The sequence below is a fragment of the Meles meles genome, chromosome 20 (genome assembly GCF_922984935.1).
Source record: "Meles meles chromosome 20, mMelMel3.1 paternal haplotype, whole genome shotgun sequence".
Lineage (NCBI taxonomy): Eukaryota > Metazoa > Chordata > Mammalia > Carnivora > Mustelidae > Meles > Meles meles.
In genome coordinates, this window is record NC_060085.1 from 36,246,994 (window position 1) to 36,262,969 (window position 15,976).

At 38.4% G+C, this 15,976-nt stretch overlaps 1 protein-coding gene across 3 annotated transcripts in view; it reads left to right on the top strand.

Moving 5' to 3' along the window:
* The window catches only part of TAFA1 (TAFA chemokine like family member 1), a 521,479-nt gene that overhangs the window by 76,513 nt on the left and 428,990 nt on the right, over window positions 1-15,976 (top strand). The gene's annotated exons all lie outside the window — the stretch shown is intronic.

The following is a 15,976-nucleotide window of genomic DNA, read 5'->3' on the forward strand; positions in this document are numbered from 1 at the left end:
CTTATCATCAGTTAGAAGCTCAATACTTTGGGTTATTATTTTCAAAGGTCATTAAAAGATTTTGTATAATTAACATTATATAATACAGGCCTTGAAATAATATGTGCTCACAGAGCATCCACAGTCCATATTAATTTAACTAAAAAAATAATACAGCAGCTGTATTATCTGACTGTCTCCACAGCCTGAGTCAAATAGTAATATCAGGCAAATACACAGAATTTATCTTTCCATTGATTTTGGTTTTATTGATTACTTGTGGTTTTGACACATACAGAGGTTTCCACTCATAGCCACCAGGTGGATGGAGACAGCATGACATCATGTATATAAAACACTGGCCAGGAGCCAAGAATTCTCTATATGATATTGAGCTCAGATGCTTAGTAGCTACTTAACCTTTAGAGGTCATCAGATATTCTTGAGCTTCAGTTTCCTGCTCTGTAAAATGAAAACATATTACTAAATAATTTCTCAGTTTCTATCAATCTAGCAATCTTTATCCTGTGGGTTTTTCAGTATTTATGCTGGAAGTTACCACTGAAATGGTCTGAGCTCCTAAGATGAATACTGGTTCCATCAATCTGAGCTATGCTAAGAGATATGGATGACAAAATCATAAATACAATGAGAGCTTTGAGCCAAGGAATGATTCGATATTTCAAATTTTGAAAGGTTATTATCACTATGGGTGTTTGAAGAGACTACAGAAAGTCACATGTGGACGTGGAAAGACCATATGGAAAAAAGCAATTCTGGTTGACAAGGTGAGAGATTACAGTGGTATCATTGGAGCTGGTGAGAAATAGTCACATCCTGGCTTTATTTTGGAACTAGGGCTGTGTGGATATGCGGATGGCTAGCATGTAGGGTGAGAGGAAGAAGATGTTCTGGATGACTCTGTTGTTGGCCTGAGCAACTAGAGAGATGCTAGTTGTCAGTCACTGAGATGGAGGACACGGAGGGAGCAGAGGTTTTCATGGAGGTCGAGAGGAGGGCTGCCAGCATTTTGGTTTTGTACATTCTGTTTGAAGTGCTTATTAGACATGTAGCTGGAGAGGTTTAAGTGAGGACCTGGATATAAGAGTCTAAAACTCAAGAGAGAGGCCAGAGTTGGCAGTTTAAACTTGGGGATTATGAGCGTTGGCTAAATAATCTTAATCAAGGCAATTAATCTTGCTATTCCTCAATTTAATCATTTTTAAGGTAGATATAATTATTAATAAAGACTAAGGGAGGTAAAAGGAATTTTTTTGTAAAGATTTTATTTATTTATTTGACAGAGAGAGAGACAGATCACAGGTAGGCAGGGAGGCAGACAGAGAGAGGAGGAAGCAGGCTCTCCGAGGAGCTGAGAGCCCAATGTGAGGCTCGATCCCAGGACCCTGGGACCATGACCTGAGCCGAAGGCAGAGGCTTTAACCCACTGAGCCACCCAGGCGCCCCGGGAGGTAAAAGGAATTTTATAAAATTTTCAGCACACTGTCTTATTGTATAGTAAATATCTGACAAAAATCAGCTCCTCTTCTTCAATATGATATTGCATCGATGGATGGACGGACTGTGCTGAACTTACTAATCTGTGTGAACACTTTCAAAACCCAATTCAGAGGCTTAGCCCATCTTGGAGAAGATGTGGAAAATGTGTATTCATGTAGCTTCAGTGTAGCATATGGAAGAGAGAAGAGAAAAGGCAGATCCCCAAATTCACTTAGATTAGAGGTTGAATAAATATGGACTATTAATTACACTTTTCAGGGAAACCAAGCCATGGATCCCAGGGTCCATATTATCATGGTTGACTGTGCCAAATCTAATCTTTGTGGTTGAAGTGTGGTCTTGACCCTCCTTGCCTAGATGGAAATGTTAACTAGAAAAGCCTTGTATAGTCCTTGACGTGCTCAGGGAGTATCATTTTAATAATTCAGCCAACTGTATTTACATGGTCCCTCGATGTCTGGGCTAGGCCTTATTAGGAATAAAGGATAAAATATTAAAGAGAGAAATATAAACAATTCTGGCTTGAATTACAATTTCTAGTTAAAAAACATGTTCATGACTCACAGAAGCTATTATATGTGTGATCTCTGAAAATGAAATTGGCTGGCTGACCTCTCAAGAACCCCTCATAAACACTAAGTGAATATTTCACCACAGTGACCAAGACTTTGCAGTTGAGATTAGCAGCCTGAGCCCATCTACTAAGTATTCCCTCCTTCATTCAATCACCAAAGCTGTGAAGAACAATTAATGTGAACCAGACATCCCACTAGCTGAGAATTTTAGTATTTTTGGAGTTGTAATGGCAGAGTTATCTGTCATTGGTTGATAACTCAAGAGTCTTCATTTAACACATGAAACAAATCCCTGCAAGACATATGTTTCACTTTTTTAAATTAAACATTTATTTTGAGATCGTTATAGATTCACATACAGATAGATCCTGTGTACCCATAACCCATTTTCCCCCAGTGGTAATATCTTGCAAAACTGTAGTCAATATTCCAGTCAGGATATTGACAATTCAATTTTATATTAAGATTTGGGATATTAAGATTATATTGGGACTTGAATCATTGGAACTATAAATGTAAGATTTGAAACCACAACTAAAGACATGAAAAGACACATTAGCTAATGTTTCCTATTTTTTACCCTGTGCTGTTTTCCTTCAACAGTGACCCTATGGATCTGGATAGGCCTCCTGTTGTGGTCTCATAGTATTGTGTACCTCATCTTTTGTCACACTCAGTTCACTAGTAATCCTTGCTCAGTATCAGCTTTCCTTTGTGACTATAAGCTCAGAGGGCAAAAATCACACCTTCTATTCACTACTGTTTCTATAGCACTTGGCAGTGTCTGACACCAGAAGAGGCTGGACGAATTTTATTTGGATGAGATAGTCAATTAATCTAATCAGCAACAGGTCATAGAAAACTAGGACGTTGGTGGTGATGCTACTAAAAATCAATGTCTGTAAGACCTTTGTTTCTCTGAGCCCAAATCTATTCTTCTAAGATTTCTATCCACCAAACAACCAAAACTCATATGTGTTGTAAGACATGAGAAAAATAATTATTCTGCAGAAGCATCCAGTCTGAGTTAAATATCAATGAGCCAACTCCTGAAATGTCTTAAAATCAAGTCCAAAAAAAACAATCTATTCCAGAATAGCTTTCTTGATGAACATTTTTTGCTTCTCTGATGTTGTTCTAATCTGCTGGACAATCATAGCTGAATGACTTTCCCTCCTAAATGACTATATAAGTTAATGTTTCTTGAAATCTTCTTTGCGGTCACCCAGGACACGCACAGATTTCTCTCTAGGGATGATGGGATACTGATAATTGGGCACTTTAAATAGCTTGGCAGGTTATCTGAAACACATAGTCTAATTTAAAAAAAACATATCCTAATGGCTACGTCTGTGGACATGTGGTATATCTTAAAAGCTTTTTTCTGAAATGTTTTGCTTTTTGGAGTCTGGACTAACTGGCTGACTTTTTATACATTCTTACGTCTTCAGTGTTGTGAGCTATTAAGATTTAACGTAATGATCAGTGTCTGATTTGAGTGAGACCTTCCAAGATTTCTCAATCTGCTGGCTGTTTTGTTCCTTGGCACTGAACAGTCACTTGGGAAAAAATGATGAACTAGTTAGACGTGGTTATCTTTCTTCATAGAACTTATTTCTAGTATAAATGAAATATCAAGCAAGCAAACCATTCTATTAAATAATTATCAATTTTGATAAGCTACTGCAAAATGAGAGAAATAAATGACCAAACTGAGAGAAGAGAAAGCAGCCCTGAGAATTAGATTTCTATGTTGAACACACGGAATTTCACAGAACATCAACATCAGGAAGGCCTGTCTGTGACTGTAATTGATCAAGACAATGACTATAATCATTTTTGAACACAGACAAAAACATGAACAAACCACCAAAATGACCAAGTTACTGTGAGTGACTGTTACTGCTTTACCAATCAGTTTGATGCTTGCACTGTGTTCTCATCTTCTGGCTAAGAGTTATTAACATACCTATATCACAGAATTATCCCAGCTTCCTGACTGTCCAAGGCAGAGCAAATTTCCATTTCTTGGAACAACATCTAAATCGCTTAATCCCAAATTCTTCAATATGTTCTTCCTAATGCCCCCCTCCCCCATGGCACTGATCCATGGCATTCCCCATGGAGTTCTCCCTCCTTGCAATAAGTCAATAAACTCAACATTGTTCAATTAAAAGTGTGTTCCTGTTGTTCTTTGGCTTGAAGGCATTGACAAATGAGTGAAAGATAGAACATTTTCTGCCTCCCAACTAACTGCTTTGCTGAGAATATTATTATTATTCTTCAAAATAAGACCTACTAAAATATAAACAAACATGAAGAGGGGAAATAGCTTAGTCAAAATAACTTGTTACAGAGAAAAACAAAGTTCCAGAGGCCCAAGTGATACTCAGAAAGGAAAGATCTGGGCAGATGGAGATAAGCATATGATTTGGGAAGAGGGCTACATGTGTCTCGATAGACACTATGAAGAATAGGGACTGACATGGGGAGAGATTTAAACTTATTCAAAGGAGAGTTTTAGACAGATGAGTGATCTCTTGGAAATGAGCAAGAAAAGAAGAAACAAAGTGAGCCATTTCTGCTAGTAAATTCTTCCTTCTATCTCAAGTAAATCTTTCTTGGGGTTAAGAAAGTTACTTAAGCAGTTTTTCTCAAAGAGTTTACAGGTATATCAGCAAGCAAAAGAGCACTTCTTCCTCCTCTCTGCCCAAAACAAACAAAAAAGCAAAGCAAAACAAACAAACAAAACAGTAGCTCTCAGAAATCATAAATGGAAACTCTTAGTATCTGGACACCTACCAGAATAGCAATTGCACTCCCCAAATGTGCCAAAATGAAATCAGCTGGCCCCATGTGCATACAGGATAAAGCAGGATAAATCATAATTGCTGAGTCAGTAGCCCTTTTACCCAGGGATCAAGATTTATACCTTCCAACTCGGCATTATTGTCTCTAGCTGAGCAAGGTTGCTTGGGAGTAGCTTGATTTTAGGTATTTCATTCACTGCTAGTTTTAAATAGTCACTTTCAAAGTAGCTCAGTCTCTTTTGGATAAATAGTCACAAGTTAATGGTTGAAAGTCACTTTCATATATGTTTATTTTCTCTCAAATTTTTCCCGGTCCTAATCCAAGATGGCATTAGGGATAGATAAAAAGCTTTTCTGTACTCATGGTGTTGGAGAAAGGAAACCTGGAGTAAGTATGAGTACTAGGATGGTCACTTGGGTTTTTATTTAGCTCCCTTAAGATCATTCTTGTCCAGCCTAGTGGCTAAATATCTTTCTTTATGTGTCTTTCAGCTTCACAGCTGGTGATTAGTGTCCCTTTCACTCGGTGGGTCACAGTGGCTGTCCTTTCTGCCTCCCATTTCCCATGCTGTAACTTGGTCTCATTTGGCTTCTGATGGCTTGGGAGTTCTTTTTGCATCCGCCCCCCTCATTTCAACTACAAGTAAGACCTTAAATATTATCCTGGTGTTTTTGTGGCAAGTTCTTAGTTCTTAAATTCAGCAACCATTTGTTGTTGTGCCCAAGAGATGCTTTCAAATTTTTTCTATATCTTAAGGGATGCATGCAGTACCACAGTGGCTTTTAGGGAGGTGGGTCAAGGTGATGGAGTCACTTTCTGACTAACTCTGCCATGTGTCCATTTATATTGTATGGCAGATGCCTTGTATCAGAGGGGTACCTACTGCTAGCAGCACTTAACTGAGTTACAGGCGAAAGACTGCTTTCAGCATCCTGTGTCAATATATTTTATGTTTTTATAACTAACCGTAAGGATTGATCCCCAAAGGTGGAAAGAACTTGATGAGAAATGAGTCCTCGTTTTTGACCTCCCCGGAAATATTCTCCTTAGCTGGGAACTTACATTATGTTCTATCCTGAGTTTTGTCTACCCTTGGCATACAGAAAAGCCCTATGCATATGGTCATCAGATTTGTCTCTTGATGTGGAAAGAGAGTATTGAGAATTTTTTTTCTCTTTTGACAAGGCCTGACTGTCAGAACTATTATCTTGTTATGGACTCAAAATAAATCTAATTTGACAGTCAACATGAAGCATGGATTTTGTTATTCTAGATGATGTCTGCCCTTTCTCAGAGGCACTGAAACCGCTTAGGGGAGGGGAAGGAGACCAGAGTATGGTGATTTAAGATGAATGAAAAGTCCATCAGTTTAATATTTTAAAAAATATTATACTTATCAAAACTCTAATTCATTCAGTCATGATTTCCAACTTTGATGGGTTCGTGGGTGTTTAAATCATTCATCTCTTCTGGAACAATGAATCTTTCTTGGATAGATTTTTTTTTTATTCAGTTTATTACTTATTTTGTCACTTCCTCCTTTAGAATATAAGATCCACAAGGACAGGAAAATGATGTTCCTTTGGTGCTGGGAACTTAGGAAGAAGGTTTCATATCTGTTTGTTGAATAGATAAATGATGGATGAATAAAAGAAATAGATTCCCTTATGTCCATTTAGCCACAAATATTAAAAAGAATCAGGTCTTGTGTGTAGGTGAGAAGGTATGTTTTCTTAATAGTATTCATTGAAGAATGCTTAGAAAGGGTCAGATACTGAGGTTACAGCGTGAAACAGATATATGTCAGTTCTCATGGAAGGAGAGAAGAGGAAGATTAATTTTAATGCTGTGTCTTCCAGTTTCTAGCTATGCCAGTTATTTAACTGCCACGAACCTCAGTATTCTCATCTGTAAAATGGAGATAAGGTTACCTATCCTACATTGTTGAGCCTGGTACATCACAGGTACTCACTGACTCTTAGTTTCTTTCTGTACCACTTCCCCAGGTATCAACCTATAAGATGATATGGAAAATAAGAGAAAATAAGGGAGGGAAAAGAAACTGAACCAGGACTCCTGTCCTCAACAATAATTAAAAGTCGTTTTAGCTCTTGCTGGCTGTTTTTCTCTGGTTAATGAGGAGTCATCTTGTAGAATAACTGTTGGTAGTCCCAGAGAATTACTCCTACAGCAGAGTGTACAAGGCCACCCATCACAAGAAATGGGCTGTGACCCTCTCTCAGAGGCCCTTCACCCTTCAGTAGCTTGGCCTCAGGCAAGCAGTGTTCTGGTCACTCATCTTCAAGCCAGAGAGATCTGACTGGCTGTTTTCCAAAGCGTGTTTACAGCACCCTGGATACTCCTGTTCTGTCCACATTTGATACAGCTCTTAGGTCCTAAACTCCGCTGCTTACACATTCTCATTTCTTATATCCCATGAGAAAAAAATTCCTGGATCTTGATACCAGTTCAGATGGGAACATGCCTGAGTTTAACTCACTTCACCATTAATGAAAATTTTTATTAATTCAAAGAGTACTATTCAGAAACATTTTTGCCGTGAGATAACTTTGCCTGGTGCTATCCAAGCTTTTGGGCACTCACAGTTGAAGAGCCTTTTATATTAATTTTGGAACTTACTGGCTTTTCATATCATGGGTTTAATGTCTTATTATTTAATATCAAATACCTTCTTCCCTAGTGATATGTCTTTACTCTGTAGAGATTTCACCCCAAAATTTCCATGATAGCTATCCATAAATATTAAATAAATTTAGTTCCCAGCATCTAGGCTGAGGAAACATTTGTAAACCATGGCCCCTGACCTACAGCAGATTATTAAGTGATGATGATGTTGATGATGATGGTAATAACAACAATATTATCAAGTAACATTTCATGAGGACTTACTAAGTGTTAGATACTAGGTTAAATACTTCCTGTGCATCAATTAGCTTAACCCTGGCAAAACTGCCCATGAATTAGGTACTATTGGTATCCCCATTCTATAGATGAAGGAACTGGGCTCAAAGAGGCTAAATGAGTTGCCAAAGGACTAGAGCTGACTTCAGAGAACTCCCTGCCTCTCACTGTGCTGAAATGTTTTGGATACATTATCTTATTCTGTTCGTCCAGCTACTCTGTGAGGTAGGAGCACTAGCTATGTGTTCCAGTTGTGGAAACTAAAGCTCAGAAAGGTTAGGTAATTGCCTTAATGCCACCCAGTTTGTAAATGGCAGAGCTGGAAGTTGGAACAACAAAGTCTCTACTCCTAAGTTCCAGATTCAGCTATTGTAGGAGTATGATGTTTAACAAAGAAGACAGTATCATTAACATGCCTAAATAATACACAAGCATATGTATATACCCTACACCTTCCAGAGACTTGTAATCACAAAGCACTTTTATATAGCTTAGAAATGAGAGTTTGGGAAAGTTATTCTGAGAGATAATGGTGAAGAGTGATCAGATGGATTGGTGGATTTTGAAAACACCTAATTACCATCTAGCAGGTGTCTGCCCCCAGGCACCCTCAGCAGGTGAAATGGTGTCTGGAGACCCAAGCGAATGCTTCTTTCACTAAATGTGCCTTTCTGTCTACACTGTGCTTCTCTGGGCTGAGGGATTCAATAACAGATGCTCTGAGATTACTCTTATCAAACAAAAGAATTGTCTTTTGTCACCCTAGATGCATTTCCCGTCCTTGTGTTCACCATGAGCACATCCTAAGAGAAATGATCATCTGATACACAAACACAGTAGAGGTCATAATGGAACCCAGGGTTGGGTTTCTCATGATTATAATTACAGAATCTCAGCTTCATTAACATAGGTTTTTACACATGATGCTTCTTTCCCATAATAAACCTCATTTGAAATGAACACCTTTAAGCCTCAAGGCCATAACAATTATGTTCAGGTTGAAGAGCAATTAGTTTCTACTTATGTTTGCGTAAACAAAATAAATTATTGCCTCTGTTTGTTTTCCTTCACAATCTATGTTTGATCCTGTGTTCACTGCATAGCATATCAATACTAAACATTTCTCATTTGTCCTAAAATAAGCAGCGGATGAAATGCCTCTGTGTATAGTTTGAGCGTGTATCCTGTTGTCTCACAACCATTACTCAGTGCTTTGAATCCAAGTAGATTTAATTATCTCATTTATGCAGTGATGATAGGAGAGAGAAGAAGGCAAACGTGTTTCCTGCCCTTATGCAGCTTACATTCCAAACAAAGGACCTGGTAGACTATTTTATCTGTCTTTTTCAGTGCTGTGCCCAGTGCCTGGGACTTAGTAAATGTGTAGTTCTGTGGGAGCATTCACAGGAAAGCATAGTAAGGGCTAGGATAGAGGGATTAAAGGAGAGCCATGGACATGTATGCCACTAGACCAGTTTCCCTGAGGCAGGGACTAGAAAGTTGAGGTGCAAGCTCTCCCCGCCATTCTTGACAGCCTCCTGGTACACAGAGCCACAGCATGGTGGTCCAGAACATGCCTCCACTGTCCGGAAGCATGAGTATATATCCCGTTTCCCTACTTGCTGTGCATGAAAGTGTTGGCAGGTATCTCTTCCAAACCTCACTTTTCTCTTTTGTTGAGTGGCAAATGATTCACGTGACGCTCTTAGTGACCAGCACATGTTACTCAGTCAATAGCTATAATTGCCATTGACCAGGAAAGACAGGCTGGGTTCTCACTGCACAGAATTATGTTATTCCTCTCAAAGGAAAGTTGGAAGCATCTTAACAGAACCATGATGAAAGTCAATAATTGAATGTATCAAATAGGAAAAGGGAGAAAACATCATAACCTGCCAACTTAAGACATTTTAAAGTGTTGACGGTATTTTAAACATTCCTCTTAACATTCATCCAAATGGCTAGTGTTACCCTGTGAAGAACAGAATTTTCTATTACTCTGCACTACTTCCTCACTTGTGACTTGGAGGTAACTACTGGAACTCCAAGAGTTTTAGCTCTCAAAGCCAGAAAAACGAAAAGAATAAAAATGAATTTATAAAAGCATTCACTTCTACATATTAGTGTGTTTTTAGGAGATCTACATCTGTCTGGGGTCTCCTTCATTAGTTCACCTATTCACAAATAATTTTTGGCCACTGGTTACATGCAGTATGTCATGCCAGTCGTGTGATGACATATGTACCTTGGAGGACCACATGGTAGGGAGGTGGGGGAGGCAAGCTCATGCAAAAATTATTGCAAGGGAGGATAGTGAAGTTCTATGGAAAGAGATGTCAAGAGTGATGGGCATATGGCAAGAGTGCCTTGGCTTAGCATGGAAGTGTAATGTGCACCAGATGGATCCTTTGTTTTCTACTCCCCATCCCAAATTTAGGGTTTGATACTGCTTGTCGGTAGGTTTGCTGTGCATGGTTAGACTGCATTCAGTTCAATTCAATGCTAAGCATTCCTTCATAGGTCATCATTGGTGATTCCAGCTATCTGTTTACCAATATCTGTCTACTGATCTGTGAAAGGAGATTTTCTGATATCCCTTTCAATGAATCAATAAAGGGTTATTTCCTGATCATGTAATGTGTTTCAGATCTGCAGCTCTGAAATAAGGAATGAGTGACATTTCATCCCTCTTTTTAAGAAACTCCCTGTTTAGGAACTGATGTGGAGGAAAACGCAGAGAACTATGGACCGAGTCAGAATATGGTAAAATAATAAACACGAAATAAGGCTGGAAACCAACGTATGCATGAATTTTTACAACTTCAAGAACCATGTGCTTAGCTACCTCCCCAACCAGACACTGGAAATTCAGGCATTGCTTGGGCTGAGGGAGAGGAAGCAAGTGAGGCCCTGAAGGGAGGTGAGATCTCTAAGGCCTTAGATGCCAGATTACAGAGGTTATCCAGTAGGAGGAATCCTGTACATTTTTGAAGCAGGGGGAGAAGGGGAGCACAAGCAGAACTAGAAAGCAGCACTGCCCAGGTCTTGAGAGAAGGAGGCAACTGAGAAACACAAGTAAGAGGTGATGTTGCTGCTCAGTTCTCCTGAGGATGATTTCTCTTGGGTGATCCCAGGCATTTCCGAGAAGAGCCATTTGAGACTGGCAACTTCTCCCAACATCCAACCTCAGACAGCTCATGTGGTTCTGCCTATGTCACCGATCACTCCTGAAGCATCCCTCCAGAAACCCAAGTTAACAGAGATCTCAAAGTGGATGACTCTGAGGTAGAGAAACTGCATGAGGAGGGCTAAGTGGGCCTACAGTTTTTTCTTTGTTGGGGGGGCAGGGGGTGGTTAGGGAATAAGGTCAGCCATGTTTTGTCAAAGACAAAGATGCATCACAGACTCTATTTTACTTTCTAGAGATAAAAGTGTTATAGTAACTAGTAACTTTTTCTCCTCTATTGACTATATTTCTCATGCTGTACTTCTAATTCCCATGACTTCTGCATTCCATAACTGGAAGTCTGTATCTCCCTTCACCTTCATTCATTTGCCCCATCTCTGGCAACTGTCAGTTTGTTATTTCTATGTACAGGTCTGATTCTACTTTCTGTTTATTTGCTTGTTTTGTTTTGTTTTGTTTTAGATTCCACATGTAAGTGAAATCACATGGTTTCTTTTTAAAGATTTTATTTATTCATTTGACAGAGAGAGAGAGATCACAGGTAAGTGGTGGGGGGAGGGGAAAAAGCAGACTCCCTGCTGAGCACAGAGCCGGATGTGGAGCTCGATCCCAGGACCCTGGGACCATGACCTGAACCGAAGGCAGAGGCTTTAACCCACTGAGCCACCCAGGCGCCCCTCACATGGTATTTTTTTTTCTCACTCTTATTTCACTTAGCATAATACCCTCTAGATCCATCCATGTTGTTGCAAAAGGCAAAATCTCATCCTTTATATGGCTAAGCAATATTATGTATACATATACATAATAAATAATATTATATATGTATGTATGTATTTATGTATATATATACATATTTACACATACCACATCATATTCATTAAGTTATCAATAAAAACTTGGGTTGCTTCTATATCTTGGCTATTATAAATAGTCCTGCAATAACCATAGAGTTGCATATATCTTTTCAGATTAATGTTTTTATTTTCTTTAAGTAAATACCCAGGAATAAAATTACTGGTTCATGTGGTATTCTACTTTTAATGTTTTGAGGGAACTCTGTCCTGTTTTCCGCAGTGGCTGCACCAATTTACATTCCCACAAAAAGTGTACAAGTGTTCCTTTTTTTTCCACATTGTCACCAACAATTGTTATTTCTTATCTTTTTTATTCTAGCCATTCTGACAGGTGTGGTGTGATACCTCTTTATAGTTTTGATTTGCCTTTCTCTCACACTAAGTGATGTTGAACACTTTTCATGTGTTCATTAGCCATCTGTATGTTTTCTTTGGAAAATGTCTATTCAGATCCTCTACCATTTTTTAATTGTATAATTTGGGGGGTTTTTGGTGTTGAGTTCCGTAAGTTCTTTAAATATTTTGGATATTAATACCTTATCAGATACATCATTTGCAAATATCTTCTTCCATTCAATAGATTGACAGAATGGATTTTTGTTTTGTTGATGGTTTCCTTTGCTGTCTAAAGTGTTTTATTTTGATGAAGTTCCAGTAGTTTATTTTTTATTTTGTTTTCCTTCCATTAGGGTCAGCACCTCTGTGGCATTTTGAGTCTGGAAGTTTCATGGCTTTAGATGGGAATGTTTCCTTTCTTTCCCTCTGTCTAATTCATTCTCGGTAAAACATCAAGGGTGGCTTGAACTGTGAGGCTGATGGGATCTCTTAAAGTTTAGAAGGCTCTAAACTCTCCATGATGAAAGTTCTAAAGCCACTTTCCAATTCTTTAAATACCCTATGCTTAGGATTTAGAAGGCTGCTGTTTTACTACCATTTAATTATCTATTTCTCAGGTGACTGTGATATTACAGTTTTGCAACATCCTGTAGCTTTATCCAACAGCCAATTATGTGTAAACAGGAGTTTTACATAACCCTAATTAGTAGGAAAAGGGAGTAGAGGCATTAATGTCAGTTAACTAATAATAGATAGAGGAAGCTGGCTCTTAAAATATTTTGCCCATATGAAATTGCTCTAGATACACATAAAACTTCAGGTCAGATTGACTCTTGGGCCAGTACTCATTAAAAACAAGACAGTCAACTTACTTTTATGTATCATGATCATTAGAAGTTTATTGGTCCATTTCTGAGAACATAAGAAAAAGATGTCTGGACTCTCAGTTGGTAATCTACTTCAAGCACTTGTGTAGAATAAAGTCACATTGTGTCTCTGGTTCTCAGATCCAGTTCATCAATCATTTGTCATCAGTACAACCCTTAGACCCAGGCCAACTGGCCTCATTCTAGGCCTTGGGCTTTACGGTCCAGCTCTAGCCTCTTCTGGTTGTGCCCCTCCCCATGAGAATCTTGAGCTAAGGGATGTGTCCATCCAGAATCTGTGCCCTGCCCCACCAGACACACTTACATACCAGGCCCTGGGTATTTGAGACCCTCAGATTCTCAGTACAAGTGGCCCTGAACCTGTTTTCAGGTTTCTTCTCCTATGAATTCATTCCCTCAAGGTCAGAAAAGGAGGCTAGGGGTGTACATGTATGCAGTCATCAAGGAGTGGATATTTCTGAGGTGGAGCTGGAGGGTTTTGGTGTTTAGAATCATGTGCTAGACTCTTTCTAGTGCAGACTACAGTCGGGGCGAGGAGAGGCAGGTGGGCTGGGAAGGAGGTCTCCATTTGTTCTCTTGACTCAGGCCCTGCAAGTGTGGGGACAGGTTCTTTAAGACCTGTCAATGCCTACTGTTTAAGAAGAGGCTCAAGGAAATTAGCTGCAGGGGAGTAGCCTAACATTTTTGAAAGAAAAAAATCCTGGGAGGAAGGGGTACGTATACTTAAAGGTTTTCTTTTTCTCCTGTTTATTAACTGCCTTTCCCAGTGATCCCACCCTGAGCAATTCATTCCTGGAGTTTAGACATTGAATATTGTTGAAACATGAATAATTCTTGGGGGGTGTCCTAATACATCTGTATTTTTCAGTAGCAGCAACTGATATCCTTGTATGCATTTATTCGATTAGCCAGTCACCTAGCAAGGCTCAGAGGCAAAGCACAAAGGATTAGTAAATTTCATTGTGGTGAATTAGTAAATGTCTGGAAGAGTTGGAATTCCCTGGACCTCTACATTATAAGCTTCAGCACTATTATAATGATGATAATAATAATAAATAACACCAGCAGCTAATATTCATTAGATATTTGTTCTGTGCCAGACTTTGTTCATATCATTCGATCTTCATAGAACTTATGAAATAAGTCGTTTTATTACCCTGACTATAAAGGTGAGAAAAACTGAGGCAGAGTGAGTATAAGTGATTTTTCCTAAGCCCCAGAGTTAACAAGTACCAGGGTCAGAATCTGAATCCAGGTCTCTGGTCACCCCTTCGCTGAGGGTTCTCACTTCGTTTGCACATATCTTTCGTCAGCCCAACTTACTGATTGACCATTCATGTTTCTCCAGTGCACGACAGAAATTTGAAGTCTAATGTTAGGTTATTTTGAGTGTATAATTAATCTTTATTGCCTTTACTATTATGATTGTTGCATTCTGAGCTCAGTAGCCGCCATTATACCATACTGGTCATTAAGAGGCTTGGGAGATTGCCAGGATTCATATTCATATGGATCTACTATATTTATTTAGATAACGACAAACATGATAAGCTTGCATCAAATCATTCCAAGGATAACTCCCTAAGAATTTATCTCATTCCATTAAGTCTTTATTTTTTTAATGTATGGCAAGATACAGAATTTTTAAGTGAGAAAAATATATATAAAATGGTGAAATATATTAATAGGAAAAAATACATCATTTTTATACTGAGGTTAAAAATACCACATTCCTAGAAATCACTTTAAAGAAAATGAATTACATTTACATTTTATTTATCTTTACACAAATTGCATTGAATATTTAAAGAGTTGGAATAAAGAGCTTTAACACTAAATCAGGGGATATGCAAGCCATAGCCTGTAAGCCAAATCTGGCCCACAGCCTGTTTTTTATAAATAAAGTTTTACTGAAAGACAGTGAGATTCATTTATTTACATATTATCTGTGGCTGCCTTTGTGCTATAACAGCACAGTTGAGTACTGGTGATAGAGATCATATGGCATGCAGAAAGTTAAATATTTACTATCTGGTCCTTTATAGAAAACCTTGAGGACTCCTGCTCTAAACAATTGTACAAACTGAAATGTTGGTTGCTACACAGTTCAGTAATTCTTTAGAGTTCTCTAACATTGGGGACTTTCCAAATGGACTAAAGCACAGCTGTGTTGAAACAGTGTTTAGACTCTAAAATGTTCAGCCTGTTAAAGAAATGTATTTTATTTTACTACCACCTGAATTGTTTTGAAAATATTTGTAAATATCAGGATGAGTTATCTCAATCCTATGGTTGCTCTTTAAGCAAGAATGTCTGTCAAATGTACTTACTAATGGGAAATGAAAAACTTAAAAAACCATAAGAGGTTTTGTGATAAAACTCAGAATCAAGTATTTACTTATTTCTCCACAGCAGAATTAAAATGGGAAAAGATAAATACCAAAGTTCATGTGAGAAATACATTTTTTCTAAGTAAACTTATTTTAAGTAAACAAACAAACGTACTCACACCTGTTCCCCACTAACAAAGGTCCATTTGCAGAAGCCCATCTCTTGTTATGTAAGGGGACAAAGTGGTGTTTTCCTACCTTGATTAGATTGTTGGGTAGTGTCTTTGCAAGAGACCGAATTTCCCTTATGTTTGAGCTGCCTCCCTATATAAACCATCTCCCTGGTGTTCACAGATTCATTCCCTAAGTCTGACTAGACAGAATGTCAGAAAAGATGTCAGTTGAGGAGGCAAAGAGCAGAAGGGATTGCAATTGTCACCTGGTAAATTTGCTGGGCATAACTCAATCACAATACTGGTATGTAATGTTTTATCTCCAGGTATGCCTTCTTTCTAAAGGAATTTTTAAAATGCCAAAGGTGTGCTGTTGTGATTAGCTTTCACATACAAAA